Source organism: Macaca mulatta, chromosome 10 (genome assembly GCF_049350105.2).
Source record: "Macaca mulatta isolate MMU2019108-1 chromosome 10, T2T-MMU8v2.0, whole genome shotgun sequence".
NCBI classification, from domain to species: Eukaryota; Metazoa; Chordata; class Mammalia; order Primates; family Cercopithecidae; genus Macaca; species Macaca mulatta.
This window is the reverse complement of record NC_133415.1, coordinates 29,836,291-29,857,372: the sequence shown is the minus strand read 5'-3', so window position 1 is coordinate 29,857,372 and position 21,082 is coordinate 29,836,291. Positions and strand designations below refer to the sequence as shown.

Sequence of the window (21,082 nt, the reverse complement as noted above, 5' to 3'; positions counted from 1 at the left end):
AATTCTTGTGTTTTTCTTTGATGGGAGATTTTTATTACTGCTTTAATTGCATTACTTTATTAGTCTGTTGAGGTTTTTTGTTATTCCAGCTTGTGAAATTGCTGTTTTCAGAAATGTATTCATTATCTCCTAGGTTTTTCAATTCGTTTGTATATAGGTGTTTTTAGTAATCTCTTACGATCCTTTGTGTTTCTGTGTAATCAATTGTAATGTCTCCTTTTTCATCTATGATTTTACTGCAGTTTTCTCTTTTTCCTAGGCTCATTATACCTTGTCAATTTTGATTTTTTTTTTTTTCAAAAAAACCGCAGCTCTTTGTTCCTTTGTCTTTTTGTAATTTTTTGTTTCTATTTTTAAAATTTCTTCTCTAATCTTTATGATTTGTTTCTCTCTACTAATTTTAGCGTTTGATTTTTCTTGCTTTTCTCATTACTTGAAGTGTACTATGAGGTTGGCTATTTGAGATCTTTCTACTTTTCTGATTAGGCATTTATAGCTATGCACTTTGCCTCTTACAACTGCTTTTGCCGCATCCCACAGGTTTTACGTTGTGTTTCTATTGTTTCAATTAATTTTTAATTTCCCTTACTCGTTTCAATGAATTTTTAATTTTTTCATTTATTGTTCATGAGCAAGTATATTAATTTTCATATATTTGTACAGTTTTTAAAGTTACTGCTGTTACAGATTTTTAGTAGTATTCCACTGTGGTCAAAAAAGATACTTGATATGATTTCAGTTTTAAAAATGTGCCGTTACTTGCTTTTTGTCCTAACACACAGCCTATCCTGGAGAATAATCTATGTGCTACTGAGTGGAATGTGCATTGTGAAGTCGTGGAATCATACAAACCTGTGTAAATTTCTGTTAGATCCATTCGATATAGAGTACAGCTTATCTGATGATTTTTTGTTGTCTGGATGATCTGCCCATTGACTATAGTGGTGTGTTGATCACAGTGGGGTATTGAGGTAGATCTTCCATTATTATTAGTATTATTTTGTTTCTATTTTTTATTTTTTGAAATGGAGTTTCACTCTTGTTGCCCAGTCTGGAGTGCAGTGGCGCGATCTCAGCTCGCTGCAATGTTCGCCTCCCGGGTTCAAGCGATTCTCCTGCCTTAGCCTCCACAGTAACTGGTATTACAGGCATGTTCCACCATGCCCTGCTAATTTTTTGTATTTTTAAGATACTGGGTTTCTCCGTGTTGGTCAGGCTGGCCTCGAACTCCAGACCTCAGGTGATGCACCCGCCTCGACCTCCCAAAATGCTGGAATTACAGGCGTGAGCCACCGCGCCCGGCCAGAGTCTTAAAAAGTTTAATACATGGAAGCAGGGTAGTAGAATGGTGGTTACCAGAGACAGGGAGGTGGGAGAAAAGGAGATCTGTAGGTCAAAAGTACAAAGTTGCAGTTATGTGATTATAGTTAATAATACTGTATACTGGAAATTTGCAAAGTGAGTATATTTTAGATGCTGTTGTCTATATGAGAAGATAGATAAGTTCATTAGTTTGACTGTAGTATTTATGTGTATGTATATGTATATATACAAATACATATGAAGGTTTTAATATATATGAATCAAAACAGGCTGTTCACTTAAATATATTCGATTTTATTTTAAAAATAAAAATGTGAAAGAAGAAAAAGCATGCATATAGTCTTAAGCTCAATTACCGATATAAATAACTGCACTGCTAATCAGAACAGTGAATTAAATGTGAGTTATGTTTGTTTATATTGTAACCTTTCCTTTTATTTTCATACGTTTTCTTTTTACGATTTTGCAAATATTTAATGAGTTCACAGTGCAACTATGTATTAAACATGCTCAACATATTTTAGAAGTGGTGAATGTCACAAGTTTTAGCTCATAGTCACTGTAAGAATGTTCCCTTGGGAAGTGTTATTTTCTGTTGGTTTGTTTAAAACATTCACCACCACCAAGAGATAGCCTGGGTTTTTCTCATCTTCACCCACCATAAATAATGTTATAATGAGTGCCTTTGAGCATATATCACTATGGGCAATTAAGCATACTTCTGACAGCTTCTGAGATTTGGAATTGCTGATCCAAAATCAATGAGCATGTTAAAATATGACTTTTTTTTTCTTTTTTTTTTGAGATGGAGTCTCACTTTGTCATCCAAGCTGAAGTGCAGTGGTGCAATCTTGGCTCACTGCAACTTCCGCCTCCCAGGCTCAAGCGGTTCTCCTGCCTCAGCTTCCCAAGTAGCTAGGATTATAGGCATGTGCCACCACGCCCGGCTAATTTTTATATTTTTAGTAGAGAGAGGGTTTCACCATGTTGGCCAGGCTGGTGTCGAACTACTGACCTCGGGTGATCCACCCGCCTCGGCCTCCCAAAGTGCTGGGATTACAGGCGTGAGCCACTGCGCCCGGCAAAAATCTTATTTTCATTAATTTTGTGTAATAGTACCAGTACCAGTTTTCCCACACTTCACACCACAATTAGATACTATAAATTTCATTAGTTTTTGTCTATATATACAGGCCATAAAATCATCTCATTGCTCTTTCAATTTGAAGTTTCTGATTACTGTAATTCCAAATTTACCGTGTCACGTTTATTACATAGTTTATATTACATTTTGTGAATGCTATTTTCAGTCTCCTTTACGATGAATAAATGGAATATGTGTGGAAACAAATTCGGTTTTATATAAGAGTATCTTTCCTTGTACAAGATCTGTTTGAATTAGGCAAGAAAAATACCACATTCACCCAAACTGTATAATGTCTGTGTCCGTTTCACCCTAGCAATGCAATGTGAATAGAATCACACTCGTATCTGTCATGACAAACTAATGCCTTTTGTACAACAATCATTCATTTTGCATTGAAAAATCATTTTTTATTTTTTCAGCTACATGTGGTCAATTACTCTTTTTATGTTGCATACCTTCCTATTGCATCGAGGACTCTCTTATTTTTCAATAGTTTTGGGATACAGGTGGTTTTTGGTTACATGAGTAAGTTCTGTAGTGGTGGTTGCTGAGATTTTAGTGCACCCGTTCCTGACTGGTGTACACAGCACTCACAATATGTACTCTTTTATTCCTCACCCCCTCCCACCCTTCCCTCCGGGTTCTCAAAGTCCGTTACATCATTCTAAGTCTTTGCATCCTCACAGCTTAGCTTCCACTTACAAGTGAGAACATATGATACTTGGTTTTCCACTCCTGAGTTTACTTCACTTAGAGTAATGGCCTCCGGCTGCCGCCAGCAAATTGCTACAAAGGCTATTTCATTCCATTTTATGGCTGACTGGTATTCCACGGTGTATATATACCATATTTTCTTCATCTACTCATTGGTTGATGGGCATTTTTAATTGATAGGCATATGGTTGATGGGTTTCATATTTTTGCAATTGTGAGTTGTGCTGCTATAAACATGCATATGCATCTGTCTTTTCCATGTAATGACCTCTTTTCCTCTGGGTAGGTACCCAGCAGTGTCACTGCTGGATCGAATGGTAGTTCTACTTTGAGTTACATAAGAAATCTAGAAGTTATTTTAATACAGATAATTGCAGTTAATTCTCCATCCAGTTTTTCACATTGGTTACTTACTACCACTGATTTGAGGCCATTTTTCATTTATATTACCCGATCATTTTATTCACTGTCACATTTCTACCAGTATATGCTTGCTTCCAAAGCATATCGTGAACAGTTTAAAATTCTCAAACTGTAATTCTTTGTTGAAGCATTTGTAAGTTTTACACAAGCCCGTATATGATCTGTTTTGATTTTTAAATCATTTCTTCTATTTTACTTATATTTACGTTTCTTCTTGTGAGATTTAATCTTATACAAACTTTATAGATAGATAGATGTTGGGAAGCTGTCACATGGTCTATTATGTTTATTGTGTTGTTTTAATAGACCAAACTCATTGATGAAAGAAAAGAGAAATCTTGATAGTTTTTTAATTATATAGGACACTTGACATAGAAAATTGAATGTTGAAAGTACTGCATCGTTGCATGTAGAGTGGTATGGATTCAAATGTTGAAAGTACTGCATCGTTGCATGTAGAGTGGTATGCGTGAATTACATTTGTAATGTTTGAATAGTGGATTACAGTTTTAACATGCTTTCACTTCATTTGGTCCTGTTAGGTAAGCAAGGGACCTTGTGTGTTGGAAAAAGAATTACTTCGGTGCAGCTGCCCTAGAGGAGCTGGGGGAGGGCGCTGGCCCACGAGGCTCATCGCAGACAACGTGGCGGCAATGTCCGCGAGCCAGGCCAGTCCCGCGTCCACAGCTATGGGGTCTTGCCCGCAGCAGGGCGGCCTGGGCTTGGCCTGCCTCCGGTTCTCTAGAAGCAGGCCCGCGGCCGGGGCAGCGGCAGAGGCTCCAGTGCGTCTCTCTCTTCCCCAGTCAGCCTGAGCCAGGGGAGGCCAGGCAGCCCGGGTGTCTGGAGCAGGGGTCCGCTGCCCGAGAATGAGAATTTTCTTCACCAGAACATGGAGACTGTTCCATCACCAGGAGCACAAAGTTTTCATTGTTGGGCTGGATAATGCAGGGAAACTACCATTCTCTACCAGTTTTGTTTGAATGAAGTTGTACATATATCTCCTACAAGAGGAAGGCATGTACAAGAGAGTGATTAATAATACACGTTTCCTAACGTGGGATATTGGTAGCCAAGAATCTCTTGGTTCTTCCTGGAACACCTACTATACTAACACAGAGTTTGTAATAGTGTGGGAAGTACAGAGAGGATTTCTGTAACTAGAGAAGAACTCTAAAATGTTAGTGCTTGAGGACCTAAGAAAAGCCTGATTGCTGAGTTTAGCTAATAAACAAGATGTTAAAGAATGCATGACTGTAGCAGAAATCGGCAAGTTTTTGAAGCTACCTTCTGTTAAAGATCACCAGTGGCATATCCAGGCATGATGTGCTCTAACTGGCGAGGGATTGTGCCGAAGACTTGAATGGATGATGTCTTGACTTAAGATTAGATCTCTACTGACCTCTTCTCATTGACTTTGTATAAATGAAGTGCTGGACTTTACCTGAAAGCTGCAAAAATTAATGGTTTAGATATATTTATAATAAACTGATTTAAACTTTTTCTATAGGAGGACAAATTAAGACTACTTATTTGAAACGAAAGATGGGAGAGGGAGGAGGAAGAAGAGAAAACGGCCGGGTGGCAGCGGCTCTCCCCCTGGCGGAGGATGGACAGCCAGGACAGGAAGGTGGTGGTGTGCGACAATGGCACCGGGTTTGTGAAGTGTGGATGTGCAGGCCCTAACTTTCCAGAACACATCTTCCCAGCTTTGGTTAGAAGAACTGTTACCAGATCAACCACCAAAGTGGGAAACATTGAACAAGGATTTTTTTTTTTTTTTTTTTTTTTTTTTTTTTTTTTGAGACGAAGTCTTGCTCTGTCGCCCAGGCTGGAGTGCAGTGGCCGGATCTCGGCTCACTGCAAGCTCCGCCCCCCGGGTTTACGGCATTCTTCTGCCTCAGCCTCCCGAGTAGCTGGGACTACAGGCGCCTGCCACCTCACTCTGCTAGTTTTTTTGTATTTTCTAATAGAGACGGGGTTTCACCATGTTAGCCAGGATGGTCTCAATCTCCTGACCTCGTGATCCGCCCATCTCGGCCTCCCAAAGTGCTGGGATTACAGGCTTGAGCCACTGCACCCGGCCCTGAACAAGGATCTTATGGTTGGTGATGAGGCAAGCGAATTACGACTAATGTTAGAAGTTAACTACCCTGTGGGAAATGGCATAGTATGAAATTGGAATGACATGAAACACCTGTGGGACTACACGTTTGGAGCAGAGAAACTTAATACGGATACCAGAAATTGTAAAATGTTACTCTCAGAACCTGCTATGGACCCAACCAAAACAGAAGACTGTAGAGGTAATGTTTGAAACTTAGCAGTTTTCCAGTGTGTATGTAGCCATCCAGACAGTTCTGACTCTACGCTCAAGGTTTACTGACTGATGTAGCCATAGACTCTGGAGATGGTGTGACTCACATGCCCAATAGATGAAGGTTTTTCTCTCCCTCCTCTTACCAGGAGACCGGATATTGCTGGGAGGGATATAAATAGAAGCAGGTTGCTTCTATTGCGAGGATACGCCTTCAACCACCCTGCTGATTTTGAAACGGTTCACATGATTAAAGAAAAACTGTTACATTGGATATAATATTGAGCAAGAGCAGAAACTGGCCTTAGAAACCACAGTAGTAGTTGAATCTTACACACTCCCAGAAGGTCATGTCATCAAAATCGGCAGAGAGAGATTTGAAGCCCCAGAAGTTTTATTTCAGCCTCACTTGATCAATGTTGAAGGAGCTGGTGTTGCTGAATTGCTTTTTAACACAATTCAGGCAGCTGACACTGATACCAAATCTGAATCCTACAAATACATGGTGCTTTCTGGAGGGTCTGCTATGTATCCTGGCCTGCCTGCACGGTTGGAAAGAGAACTGAAAACAGCTTTACTTAGAATGAGTTTCAAAAGGTGATGTGGAAAAACTTTCTAAATTTAAGATCCACATTGGAGACCCACCCAGCAGAAAGCACATGGTATTCCTGGGTGGTGCAGTTCTAGCAGATACCATGAAAGACAAAGACAACTTTTGGATGACCCGACAAGAGTACCAGGAAAAGGGTGCCCGTGTGCTGGAGAAACTTGGTGTGACTGTTCGAAAAACTCCAAAGCTTGTTCCCAACATACCCATAATGCTTTCTTTTTTCCTTTATTGCCAATCTTTGAACTCATTCAACTTCAGGACATGGTAGAGGCCTCTCTGTGCCTTTTAGACTGGAAAGGTCAAGTTTTATTCTGGTGTCTTGGGAAAGCTTTGTTAAATTTTTGTTAATGTGGGTAAATCTGAGTTTCATTCTACTCCTTCCCTACATAGACAAGAGGGCTAGGATCCTGTCCTTGTTTCTTTTAAGTAGGCATTTAGATCATTCCTGTAGGCTTCCTATTTTCACTTTACTGCTCTAATGTTGCTAGTTGTAATCTTTAGCACACTAGGTAGTATGCCTTTATTACCATAAGAAAAAATCTTTTAACAGGAGCTTTTACATATTACTGAGATGCGGGGTGGTTCGGGATGGGTGGGCAGCTGCTGAACCCTTTAGGGCATTTCCTCTGTAGTGTGGCACTTTCAACTGTACTGCTGCGGCTTTAATTACCTTAAAGCTTCTGTGAACATCTTAGGGAAATTTTAGGTTCAAAACTAAAGTGTTTTGGGGTGATTTTTTGTTGGGGATGGGTGACAGTGGATGGTCTTCTGATTTTTGAGGTTTTCTCACTGGAGTACATAGAGGAACTTTATTTACTGTACTTTGATTTGACAGGTTTTCTTCTTGTGCTCCGCCTGGAGCTGTTTCCATATGATATAAAAAGCACAAGTGTAGTATTCCATTACTATGTGGCTTAGGGATTTGTATTTTAAAATCAACCATGTTAGCTGGGACTAGACTCCCTACAATCTACTAATGGAAAAGTAACACTTAAAAATCCTTTGGCAATTCAAATTACAGGTTTAAAAGTGCTTAAGATCTGGTGTTTTGATAATGCTTCTGTTTATTCCATAAGCATTAAGGTAACCCATTGCCAGGTATCATCCTTGCAAATTATTCTTTTATGTAACTGACCAGTGCTTAATAAAGGAAGCAGGTACTTTCAAGTAGTTACTGGCAGTAGGTTATAATTGGTTTAAAAATAACATTGGAATACGGGACTTGTTGCTGGTTGAGTAATTTTCATTAGTTTTTTGTTTGTTTGTTTTGATTTGAAACCTGAAGTAGAGTGAAATTTAAAATGTTGGCCAAAAAAAAAATCAAGATTTAAATTTTTAATTTGTACTGAAAAACTAATCATAACTGTTAATTCTCAGCCATCTTTGAAGTTTGAAAGAGGAGTCTTTGGTGTTTTGTAAATGTTAGCAGACCTTCCTGCCAGTGTCAGAAAATCCTATTGATGAATCCTGTCGGTATTTCTTGGTATCTGAAAAAAATATCAAATAGTACCCATACATGAGTTATTTCTAAGTTTGAAAAATAAAAAGAAATTGCATCACACTAATTACAAAATACAGGTTCCAGAAAAAAATAATTTTTTTCTTTTAAAGAAATGTTTCTAAACTAATAATGGCTTTGAAAGAAGAGGCTTAATTTGGGGGTGACTAAAATCAAATTATTGACCTGAGGATCTCTGTTTTGTAAGAATACATAATTAGCTTAAATAAGCAGTAAAAGATTAGTTTTAATTCTGTAGCTTCTGTTAATAATGTGTTTCTTTGTCTGTTTTACCTCAATATGAACAGATAAGTTTGCCTGCATGTTGGAGATGTCTCAGAACACATGAATAGCCCACACTAGATGTTGGGAATGTGGATTTTAGAGTCAATTTGGAATAAGTTCTTATATAAATACCACTAGCCTTTTGAGAACGGGGCTTGTTAAAAGGATGCGTATGTAGGGTCAGTACCTGCTGGCAGTTGCGTTCAGGGAAATGGGATTGACTTGGGGATTGATTTGGCCTTTGGTCCTTTGGTCATAATTTAACAATGTGGGAGTAGAAGACAACAACGGATGGAATGGACTCTTAAAGAGCATTTATCATTTTGTCTCTTGAATGTAGAATTTGTTTTTGATTTCATAATTCTGCCTGTAAACATGACAGTTAAAATGGTGTGTTATGTATATATGTTATAATTTAGAAATTCCATTTTATAATGTTACTATTCCAAGGTGAAATAATGCATTTGAATTTGGTATTTGGGTGGAGTATTAGGTTTAACTGGAGTTGTTGTCAAGTATGAATCCCTCAGGGAAAAAAAAAAAATTGTTTTCAAAAGCAGTCTGATTCTTCGCCCTTGAAACTATTGTTACTTAAATTTCCAATAATTGAAAATTCTAAATTTTTAAATTAGAATTGCCAATATTTTGACCTTTGAGAAGGGTTTCTTAGAAATATATTTAGTAATGTCCCCAAGACATTAGTCTTAACATTTAAACATTTTTCTTTCAAACATGGTATTGGTTGTTCACTTTTATACAGTTCTGAGTACTCTTAATATCTGGAAAGTATCTTGAGAATAGTGGAAAGCTAAACAGTCTAAATTTAACATGAAATACTTCTTTTTGATTCAGAAAAAAATCAGGTTTTTTCAAAATCAAAAAGAAAAAAAAGCAAAGATGAAGTCTCACCTTCCAGTTTGCTTTCTCATTAGTTTTTCCAAAGTAAGTTATTAAAGCCGTGATATTTTTCTCATAACGAATCCTCTCAGGGCATTGTGTAGCCTGTGGTAAGTACAAAGGGAGAGGAAAACATTTTGAATTTTCAGAGCTTTATTATCAGTATAACCCTCCCTAGTTGAATGTTGTTTTCTTGTTCCATTAAGTCAAAATACAAATCAGCACAGATACTCAGTTTTCAGTCTTTTAAAATGTAGTGTTACTTATGAAAAGTATTTTGGTTAAGGTTGTGTGTGTATTTTGTATACACCTCAAGTTAATGGCGTTGATTTATGTTCTAAAGAAAAGCAAATTAGACAAATATTAATAATATCCTTTGTTATAACCATAATGAGGTAAGTATTGGCATTGGTGTTCAGTGCCATTTTATACTTTCTCCCTATGTTCTTTATATTGTACTAACCAACCTCCTAAATCATTGAGCTGCTTGTTAAAAAGGAAAAGGAAAAAGCATGACATTGTGTATCGATTTTTTTGTTGTTGACCAAAATCACACACATGCAAATGTGTAATTCGACAGAGTGGAATAGCAATCAGATTCTCGGCTTAGTATTACTAATGGATAGCGTTGTACAATGAGCAACTATCAGATTATTCCTTTCAGTGATTCTCTTATGGCATCTAAATTAGTGAATAAATTATTAATCCATTAATCATGGATTCAAATTATGATTAAAATTATTAAATGAATGCTCAGCATTAATTGAAAACTGTTGTGTGAAACATGTCTACCCAGAAAAGTAACATTCTACAAATACTATTAAACAACTTAGCTGTATTATTTTTAAGTATTATATGTCAAGCAGTTAAAGTGAATTTCAGAGTAAAAGTAAAGCATGTTTCTGAGGAACATGGATAATACCTTAATTTGCAAATTTCTTTTATTTTAGTATTTGGAATATAGTGTGAAATTTTTTATTTCTAAATGTTGTATCTTCTATTATATAAATGCATTGTTTGGCAATTATAAAATGCAAGTGTTTCTCAAATTAATGTAAGAATTTGGCTTAAAAATTGATTGATACTTCTTAGATTGTAACATGACCCAGAACACTCCGTGTTTGCTTAGGGTATTTTTCTTCAGTGCCTGAAAGTCAAAGGTATTCCTGTCACAACTGGAAACAAACTGATCCTAAATGTGTTATAACATATTCTTGGGTACTCTATTTGTGTATCTTTCATGCCTTGAAAATCTGAAGGTTAATCCAAACTCACATGTTTTAGCATATTTGAGGGGGGAAAAAAAAACTACTTTTAATAGCAGCCTTTTAAATTTCATGAAGAATTTGGTGAGGAATAATAGTATACACTTAAGTATTGACAAATCTTTGAAAGTTTTTTTCTATAAAATGGGAAATACTCAATATCTAAACCCAGGTCAGGCAGGGAGATCAGTATTTAACATTGTATGTTTTATATTTATAACGTTCAAAATGCAAGCGTAACATTTAATCTGTCCACATGGTTTTACAAAAGTAAATCTGAAATTACCAAGCTTTTCTCATGTGTTCTCATACTTTCTCAAATCACTGTGAAGAATTACTTGTTATCTATTAAAAATCCCCTTCACTCAAATCTGTATTATGGTTTCACCAGACAAATATTCTGTGATGTAGCCCAGAAAATCCACACCTTTTGTCCTTTTTATTTTTTAATTTGAATAATCATGTGCTTAGTCCCTTGGATTGCTGCCACATCAGTTTAACATGGTATCAGCACATTCCCATGTCATCAAGGTGTTGGCTCAGATTTATTCTTAATTGGATGTTTGAAGCATGAACTACCTTGTTACAGTTGGTTTAGTGTCTGGATGGTTGACATGACACCATGAGATGATGTGGAGTTTTATACCACATTTATAAAACATGATTTTGTTTTCTGTCCTTCAAGGTAAGCACGAAAAATAAGGTAGTATCTGTGTACTTGTACATAAATCCAAAATTATAGTTGGGAAAAAATAAATTTATATGTGGAAATGTCAAAAAAAAGAATTACTTTGGGTCAAGAAAGGTTAATTGATTATTATGACTTTTGATAAGTTAGCAAATTGGTCAAATCTTAGATTCAATTTTGGGCTAACAATAGTTCTATTTTAAGGTTTCAATGAGGACTAAATGAGAGAACTTAATAAAAATAAATTACATTCTATATATGTTTATTATGTCATTATCTCCTGACTCCCTTTGTAGGGTTTATGAATCAAGTCTCATAGAAGTTTAAATCACTTGTTAAATGTCACTTATTTCAGAATCAACAAGGACTTACGCTTTTTTATTTTAAAAACTGCTCTGTAAAATGTGGAGTAAATGACCAGTGCCATTATCCAGTCCAATGTGTTTATTTTACATCAGAGAAATCTGAGTCACAGAAGGCTTACTGTATCAGCCCATGGCCAGGCCATTAGGTTTTGAGTAGGTCGGAAATTGTGATGATACCTTCTTTTGTATTTTGAGATGTATTGATATGTGAGTACAAAAATGATGATTTTGGTAACAGCATAAGTGTGGTAATCCAGCAAAATACATTATATTTTGAAACAGGAATATGACTGATTTTGAGTTTTTTTGTTTTAATCTATGAGAAATATTGCATCTCACATTTGCCATGTTTAAAAATGTATGCATATATACTCAAACATTTATTTTTTCTCCTCCGAATAGCATCAGGTGCTGTTCAGAGGAGAAAAAAAATTAGAGAGTGAATATTTTTACAGGATTAATATTTCAATGTAATTTCTGAAATTAAAATGGTGTTACATAGTTTAATCCATGCTTTCCATAAGAATTAACCTATATGATTACGTTTCAAAACAAATAACCAAAACAAGATGAAAACTGTTTATTCTTGCAGTGTGTGACTGATCAATCTAAGTGCTAGATGCATTTTCTAGCATTCATTAACCTTACTCTCTTATAAAAATTCCTATGGGATGAACTGATAATTTGGAGCCTATTACTTGCACAAAAGCGCCACCACTTGCCCTGTTGGAAGAACTAGACATGCAGTTATGTGAGAAGTAAAATAATCCAATACGTCTTTACAGAAAATGTATTCTGAGAAGAAATAATGTTTTAAATTAAAAGTAAATTATTAAAGTATTCACCAACTGCTTTTCAATGCTTTATATAAACAACAAATTAGAATTGTTTTTATAATACAAATTTACAAATAATCGTGGGAAGATTTACAGAAAGCACCTTGATTAAATAGACCAACAATTATAAAGTGATATGAGAAGTATTTTACAATATATATTTACTAGTCAAAATATTGCCTTATAACTTATTATTCCAAACATAATTTGATACAATAGAGCAAATTTAGAGGAAAGCTTTATTCATATAAGAGTTCTCAAAGTAATTTTTATAAGGATCATTGGGGATTACTTTTGAAATTTTAAAAAAACTATTAATGTGTTAAAATACTCATAAAAGGAAATTTATCATCTTAACAATGTTTAAGCGCACCGTTCAGTACTGTTAAGCATATTAATGTCACTGTACACCGTCTCCAGAACTCTTTTCATCTTGCAGAATAGACTGCGCTCATTATGCAACTGTTCATTCCTTTCCCACTCTCAGCTCCTGGCAATCACCCTTCTTTCTGTCTCTAACTTTAGGTACCCCATATAAGTGGAATTATACAGTATGTGTCTTTTTGTGATTGGTTTAACATAGCATAATGTATTTTATGTTGTATGTGTCAGAATTTCTGTCCTTTGTGAGGCTGAATAACATGCCATTGTATATTTGTACTACGTTTTGTTTCTCCATTCATCCGTTGGTGGTTACTTAATTGCTTCCACTTTCCTGCCATTGTGAAGTGAACACTATTGCTATTAGCATGGAGGTACAAATATTCTGAGACTCTGCTTTCAACACTTCTGGATAGATTCCCAGAAGTAGAACTGCTGGGTCATATGTTGGTTCTATATTTAGTTTTTGGAGAAACTGCTGGTTTTTTTCTCTTTTTCTTTTTCTTTTTTTGTTTTTTTGAGACAGAGTCTTGTTCTTGTTGCCCAGGCTGGAGTGCAATGGCAGTCACGATCTCAGCCTCACCACAATCTCCACCTCCTGGGTTCAAGTGATTCTCCTGCCTCAGCCTCCCAAGTAGCTGGGACTATAGGCACCTGCCACCACGCCCAGCTAATTTTGTATTTTTAGTAATGGCAGGGTTTCTCCATGCTGGTCAGGCTGGTCTCTAACTCCTGACCTCAGGTGATCTGCCTGCCTTGGCCTCCTAAAGTGGTGGGATTACAGGTGTGAACCACCATGCCCGGCCACCATCTTTTCTTTATAAATTACCCAGCCTTCGGTATTCCTTTCTAGCAATGCAGCAAATTAATACAGACACCAGCCCCACCATCCTTCTTCAGGACTGTCCTGGGCAGGACCTGTGGTCACCTCCGCTGGCCTCTGTCATTGGCACCTGCATGGTGGGTCCTGGATTGACATCACTCACTCCGTTTAGTTTCCCCTGTTGGAAGGAAAGGCTCCAAGGGCCTGCCCTACTCTCTGCTCAGGATCCTCCAGATAACTGGCCTCCAGCCTGCTTACTCTGGGCTGATTTCCAGTCCCCTGGGGCCCTGCTGTGCCCCCAGGCTGCTCCTCTGAGATCAGATGGTTTTCACTTCTCTGGCCTGAGTCAGGGATGGTGGGTGGGGGCAGTGACTCTTTACTGGGTTCATTTGTTTAAGTGCAGGGTGTCCCTCCAAAAGGAGGGGCAACAAAGATGGGCACACAGCAAAGCTATGGGCATGTGTGCCACAGGCCAGTGTCCCTGGATGCCTTGTTTTGGGCAGGCCGGGGCTGAGGCAGGCAGCCTGACAGGCCAGAATGCCTGAGGCCCTGACTCTGAGCTTGTGTCCCAAGGGATGCAGTGAGCACAGACCTCCCTAGAATGGGGCCTGGCCCACCAGAAACCCAGCCCTGGCCCCCGCTACCAGCTTGTCCTTTCTCAGCTCGTAGCTCCAGCCAGATCTCCGGAGATGAGCGACCCTGATGACCAGCAAGGCCAGCCCAGCCCTCCTTCATCATCCTTCTCTTGCCCCGTGCAGCCTGGAGTGTGGTGTGAGGGTAGCCATGAACAGTCAGCTCCCCTGGGCCGAAGCCCCAGAAACGCTGCTCCAGGGCCCAGGCAGTTCCAGGGGCACAGCCTTCAGCACAGAAGGGCCCAGGCTGTGGATGTGGCCTGCGGCGGAGGGTGGAGGCCTGGAAAGGGCTTGGGTGATCCAGGGGATGTGTGGAGGTCTGTTCAGAACCAGCTGGTGACCACCTGCTCCCAATCCAGCCATCAGGCCCTGCTCTGCAATGGGTTCAGCTGCCCTGTGTTTGCCTTCCGGGCCCCAGCTCAGGTGGGAGGATCCTGGCACACCTGCTGGCCGTAGGCTGCCCTTCCTCCTCAGGCAGAGGAGATGCCCACTATGCACTGTGCAGCCAGGAGCCAGGATGAGCTGAGCCCCTACCTGCTGCCCCAGGGGAACCCTGCCACATTTTTCTTAGCCTAACTTAGCTGTGCATTAACCTCCCACCTACCCTGCACTAGGCTCACTGGGGCCCCCTTGTGGCTGCTCACGGCCTTGGCCCCTCAAGTGGGGCCCTGATGTCCACACCGCCTGCATTTGTCCTCCGTGGACTTTTGTCCTCTGTGCCACCTCCTTGGGTGGCACCCACCACTTGCTGTGCTGAGCTGCTTCTAAACCCCACAGTGGGCTGGGTGCAGTGGCTCACACCTGTAATCCCAGCACTTTGGGAGGCTGAGGTGGACAGATCACCTGAGGTCTGGAGTTCAAGACCAGCCTGGCCATCATAGTGAAACCCCATCTCCACTAAAAATATAAAAAATTAGCCAGGGGTGGTGGCGGGCACCTGTAATCTGTAATCGCAGCTACTCAGGAGGCTGAGGCAGGATCACTTGAACCCGGGAGGCAGAGGTTGCAGTGAGCCAAGATCGCGCCACTGCACTCCAGCCTGGGTGAGAGAGCGAGACTCCGTATCAAAAAAAAAAAAAAAAAACTAAGCCCCATGGGGGAAGATTGCCTGTTTTTATTTATAGGGTCTTCCTGTTTCACGTGCGGAGCATCGCAGGACGCATCTGTTATGATGTGAAAGGCCCAAGGTCACTGGAGGCAAGAAGAGGGATCTTGAGAGGCCGCCTGGGAAAGAGAACCGAAAGACAGTGACAGCAGTGACAATGATGACAGCAGTGAGAATGACGGCTCACACCTGTATGCTGGACACCGTTCCGGACACTTCATACAAACCAGTGAAGAGAGTGGCTGTCAGCATGAGAAGAGTTCTGGGGACACGGGAATGTCTTACAATGGGGCTCCTTCCTCCACCTCCCCAGAAAGCCTTTGGTAGACCCCACAGCTTCAGGTACTTTCGGGTGAGTTTGCGTGAGAGTGGAGTGTGAGGCATGCAGGCCTGAGAGCAGGGGGCAAAGCCTGTCCCTTTGGGGTCAGTTCACCCTCACAGGGACACTGGGGCAGTCTTGGGATCCCCCATCACATGGAGGGAATGACCAGGGGCCCCCAGAGCTGGAGCACGGTGCCCAGGCCATGGCCGCAGCATGACCTGGGCCCTCTGGGGGTGCTGCTCCACCTGCCATGGCCCTCCCAGCACCCCTTTCCAAGTCCCATCCAAAGCCCCAGACCCCTCAGGTCTCCTATATCCCCTGTCCCCCCTAAAGTCCCAATGACTTCCCAAGGTCCTTTAGGCGTCTGGAGATTCCCCAAAGCTCCCCAGGCCCCCAAGGCCCAAAAGATCCTCCAGAGACCCCCCCTCAAGGCCTTCCCAGGTCCCTCAAAGATTCCCAAGGCCCCCCAGGCCCTTTAGGCCATCCTAAGGTCTCCTAGGCTCTCTAAATTCTCAAGACTCCCCAAGGCTCTATGTGGCCCCCAAGACCTCCAGGCGTCCCTGCATCTTCTAAACCTCCAGGAGACACCATCAGCTGTTGCCTCTTCTGGGATGTCCATGCTGAAGTCCTTAGGGGTGAATCCACCTGTTCAGCTCCTTGCTTCCTGCCTCCACCTATTGGTTCTGTGCTGACCTATGTTGTGGTGTCTTAGGGTCACGTGACCACTAGGTATAGTCACATGGTGTCAAATGGGGCTGCCTACAGTACCACCATAGGAGAGATGGAAGTGAGTTCTGCAGCACCCCAGAGCTGGTCTGCAGGCAGGGAGGCCTCTCCAGAAGTGCCCACGAAGCTGCCTGGCAACCTGGGTGTCCCCAGCATGGGCCCCTTTAAGTCTGCTCTAGGAGAACAGTTTGTACAACACAGAGGGCTGAGGCTGAGTGTGATCTTTGTGTGTGTGTGTGTGTGTGAGACAGAGTCTCACTCTGTCGCCTAGGCTGGAGTGCAGTGGTGCAATCTCACTTCACCGCCTCCTGGGTTCAAGCATTTCTCCTGCCTCAGCCTCCCTAGTAGCTGGAATTACAGGCGTGTACCGCCACACCTGGCTAATTCTTGTATTTTTAGTAGAGATGGGGTTTCTCCATGTTGGCCAGGCTGGTGTGAACTCCTGACCTCAGGTGATCTGCCCGCCTTGGCCTACCAAAGTTCTGGGATTATAGGCATGAGCCACCGCTCCCAGCGCGGTCTCAATCTTTAACAGCTCCCCTCCGCTCCTGGAGACCTATCCACAGCCAGCCCTTGCTCAGCAGCTGGGGGAACCAGCAGTCCCTACCTCACCGCTACATGCCCCTCCTGGGGATTGGGGTCTCTTTTAGCAATACGAGGGCCAGGACGCTTCCCTCGTCCTCTCTTCCTGTTTCCCTCATCTGGAGGCCTAGGCCGGTCATCTAGCCAGCTTCCACCCAGCTCTTCTCTCTGCACACAAAGACTGACCCCATCAAGCTGTGCTCCCTGAAACACACCCACAAACCACAAACTCAGCCTCCCCGTTGCCCACAGGATGCCCACGGGCAAAATGTCACCAAGAGAAAGGAGGAGGGGCCCAAACCGGCCCGTGTGGAGAAAGAGCCTGCCTGGGGCTGAACCCTGGTTGTGTGGCCTCAGGTGTGAGTCCCTTCCCCGTCTCCCTTCACTGCACACCTAGGGTGATGACGTGTCATGGCCCGGGGTTAAGAGGGACTCCCTGGGCTTGACTTCTGGCTCTGCTGCACACTGGCTGTGTGACTCTGAACAAGTAACCCTAGCCTCTTTGTGCCCGAGTTTCCTTGTATGTTAATAGGGATTAAACAGAGCATACCACCAAGGTCGTTAAGAAGAGTGAAGTAAGTTTATGTTTATAAAGGTTTTTTTTTAATTTTATTTATGTTTTTAGACAGTTTCACCTATCACCCAGGCTGGAGTACTGCGGCGCAATCTCGGCTCACTGCAACCTCTGCTTTCCAGATTCAAGTGAGTCTCATGCCTCAGTCTACTGAGTAGCTGGGATTACAGGTATCTGCCACCACACCCAGGTAATTTTGTATAGTTTTGGTAGAGACGGGGTTTCACCATGTTGGCCAGGCTGATCTTGAACTCTTCTGACCTTAAGTCAGTGACCCGCATGCCTCAGCCTTCCAGAGTGCTGGGATTATAGGTGTGAGCCACTGCACCCGTCCAGGATTCTTTGTTTTATTCTTGCTGATTTGAGTTCCTTGTAGATTCTGAATATTAGTCCTTTGTCAGATGCATAGTTTACAAACATTTTCTCCCATTCTGTAAGTTGTGTGTTTACTTTCGTGATTATTTCTGCTATGTAGAAGCTTTCTAGTTTAATTAGGTCCTGATTATTTTTTTGTTGCATTTTCTTTGGAGCCTTCGTCATAAATTCTTAGTCTAGGCCAATGTCAGTAAGAGTTTTTCCTAGGGTTCCTTTTAAAATGTTTATGAGTTCAGTACTTAGATTTAAGTATTTAACCCATCATGAGTTAATTTTTGTATATGGTGAGAAATAGGGATCCAGTTTCATTCTTCTACATGTGGCTATCCAATTTTCCAACCATCATTTATTGAATAGGATGTCATTTCCCCAGTTTGTTTTTGTATACTTTGCGAAAGATCAGTTGGCTGTAAGTATTTTGCTCTATTTTTGGATTCTCTTCCTATTCTATTGGTCTGTGTATCTCCCTTGATATCAGTACTTGATACCAGTGGACACTGCTTTGATACTGTCTTGATTACTATAGCCTTATAGTATAATTTGAAGTTGGGTAATGTGATGCCTCCAGATTTGTTTTTTGCTTAGGATTGCTTTGGCTTTGGCTATTTGGGTTCTTTTTTGATACCATATGAATTTTAAGATTGTTTTTTCTAATTCTGTAAAGAATGATATTGTTGTTGTTGTTTTTGAGATGGAGTTTTGCTCTTGTTGTCCAGGCTGGAGTGCAATGGCGCGATCACAGCTCACTGCAACCTCCGCCTCCTGAGTTCAAGCAGTTCTCCTGCCTCAGCCTCCCGAGTAGCTGGGATTATAGGCATGCGCCACCACGCCCAGCTTATTTTGTATTTTTAATAGAGACAGGATTTGTCCAGGTTGGTCAGGCTGGTTTCAAACTCCCTACCTCGGGTGATGCACCCGCCTAGGCCTCCCAAAGTGCTGGAATTACAAGCGTGAGCCATTGTGCCCAGTCAATGCTGGTATTTTGATTGGAATTGCAGGACTCTGTAGATTGCTTTGGACAATATGGTCACTTTCACAATATTGATTGTTCTAATCCATGAACATGGGATGTATATTCATGTGTGGTTATCTGTGATTTCTTTCAGCATTGTTTTATAGTTCTCTTTGTAGAGATCTCTCACCTCCTTGGTTAAGTATATTCCTAAGCATTTTACTTTTTGTGTGTAGGTACTGTAAAAGGGGTTGAGTTTGAACTCCTGACCTCAGGCGATCTACCCACCTTGGCCTCTCAAAGCGCTGGGATTACAGGCATGGGCCAACCTGGTAAAACTCCATCTCTACTAAAAATACAAAAATAAGCTGGGCATGGTGTCAGGTGCCTGTAATCCTAGCTACTCGGGAGGCTGAGGCAGGAGAATCACTTGAACCAGGAGGCGGAGGTTGTAGTGAGCTCAGATCATGCCATTGCACTCTAGCCTGGGTGACAGAGTGAGACTCCATCTCAAAAAAAGAAAAGGGGGGTGATTGAGTTGTTTTGATTCTCAGCTTGATCATTGTTGGTGTATACCAATGCTACTGATTTGCATGCATTGATTTTGTAACTTGAGACTACTGAACTTATTTATCAAATCTAGGAGTCTTTTGGAGGAATCTTTAGTGTTTTCTAGGTATAAGATCATATCATTGGCAAACAGAGACAGTTCCTCTTTTCCAATTTGGATGCCCTTTCTTTCTTTCCTTGTCGTGATTTCTCTGGCTAGGACTTACCTTATCAGATGTTCTTGCCATGTTCTAGCTGGGCCCTGAGTAGACAGAGATGAACCAAAGAAAAATACAGCATACCTACAAGTAACCACATCCCATTTCAGCCTGGGGTCCTGGGTTCAAAGGGTTGGTAGAGGCAGGATGGAACATTTATGCCTTGGGTGGTCAGGGAAGGCTTCTTGGAGGAGAGGGCATTTAAACTGGGCATGGGAGCCTGGGCTGGTAGTGACACAGGCATAGGGCAGAGACCCATGCAGCCCACTGATCAGCTGATCTGCAAGAGACTGAACGTGGGTGGGTGCCCAGGCAGCTGGCATCAAGGAGCTGAAACAACTTTATTATAGAACTGAAAGCCTACTCTTAAGCCCACTTGGTTTGGTGCCCTGCCCATTGCACTTGCCTGGTGTCACGACCTAGGTGTGGCCATGGCACTGGCCATTACTGTGGGCCAGGGAGGGACAGGATAGGTGGTGACCTTCTGACACAGCTCCTCTCACATACTTCAGTGGATCCTGAGGTTGGAGGTCCTGACACCGACATGACTCATGAAACAAGATCCTTGGGAGGCTGGCCTGCCCCACCCCTATGCAGTGCTTCTGAGTTGTTCCCTCTTTAGGCCTTCTGCTCCTGCCAAGCCCCAAGGCCCTCAGAAGCTGCTGCTGACAGCTGATCTGGGATCCCAGGGTCTGCCTGGGCAGAGACTGTGCCCAGGAGCCAGTGAGCTGTCCTGACTCCTGGCAAGGCAGCTAGCACCTGCACCAGCCTACAAGGCACACCTCTTCCCTCCAGCTAACTCTGGTGCAACTATCAAGACCCACCCTTGCTATCACCTCCTATAAGAAGGCTCACTGACCCCTAGGCTGGGCTGAGTCCTCTCGTGGGGTCTCCAGCCTTTGGGATTTCTGAGCAAGGAGTTATATACGTAACAGAAAAAAACAGCTCAGACCAGCTCAAACAGAAAAGGAAATGTATTACTGTAATTGTGATGTCCAGGGTATCTTCAGGAAACTTGGATCCAGGGCTCAAAGGGGGCCTTTCTTTGTTAGTTCCATCTCATGGTGGTTCCAGACCAATATTCTCCCCTGTCGGCAACCTTGGATGAACCAGAGATTTCCTCTGCCCAGTGATTCTAACAAATTTCAGAACCGGACCTCACTGGCTGTGGTTGACCCGGCCAAGGTCACGTGTCCCTCCCTGAGGCATGAAGGACTAGGGCTAGCTCTACCTGGGCTATGTGGCCTGAGAGTTGGGGAGACGAGGTGTAGTTAGCAGTCAAAGGGGAAATGGAGTTGGCCAGGCAGTATTATGGTTGTCCATCTCATTGTGGCTGGCTCCCCACCAGACTGCCTACTGCAGGGACAGAGTTTAAGCCCCATCTGTGCCCCAGCATTGCCCTGCATAAGACAGCACAGGAAAAGAGCTCTAGCAGACTGGCTTTGGTTAGCTTCCTCAGGGTCTTGCACATGCTGTTC

General features: G+C 41.9%; 2 protein-coding genes and 2 pseudogenes across 5 annotated transcripts in view; all 4 read left to right on the top strand.

Moving 5' to 3' along the window:
* The window catches only part of LOC114670549 (immunoglobulin lambda-1 light chain-like), a 349,019-nt gene that overhangs the window by 199,276 nt on the left and 128,661 nt on the right, over nt 1–21,082 (top strand). The gene's annotated exons all lie outside the window — the stretch shown is intronic.
* The window catches only part of LOC106996055 (immunoglobulin lambda-1 light chain-like), an 801,838-nt gene that overhangs the window by 670,851 nt on the left and 109,905 nt on the right, over nt 1–21,082 (top strand). The window lies entirely within an intron of this gene.
* On the top strand, nt 4,474–5,019 carry LOC107000543 (ADP-ribosylation factor-like protein 5A pseudogene; annotated as a pseudogene).
* On the top strand, nt 4,725–6,818 carry LOC114670551 (actin-related protein 2-like; annotated as a pseudogene).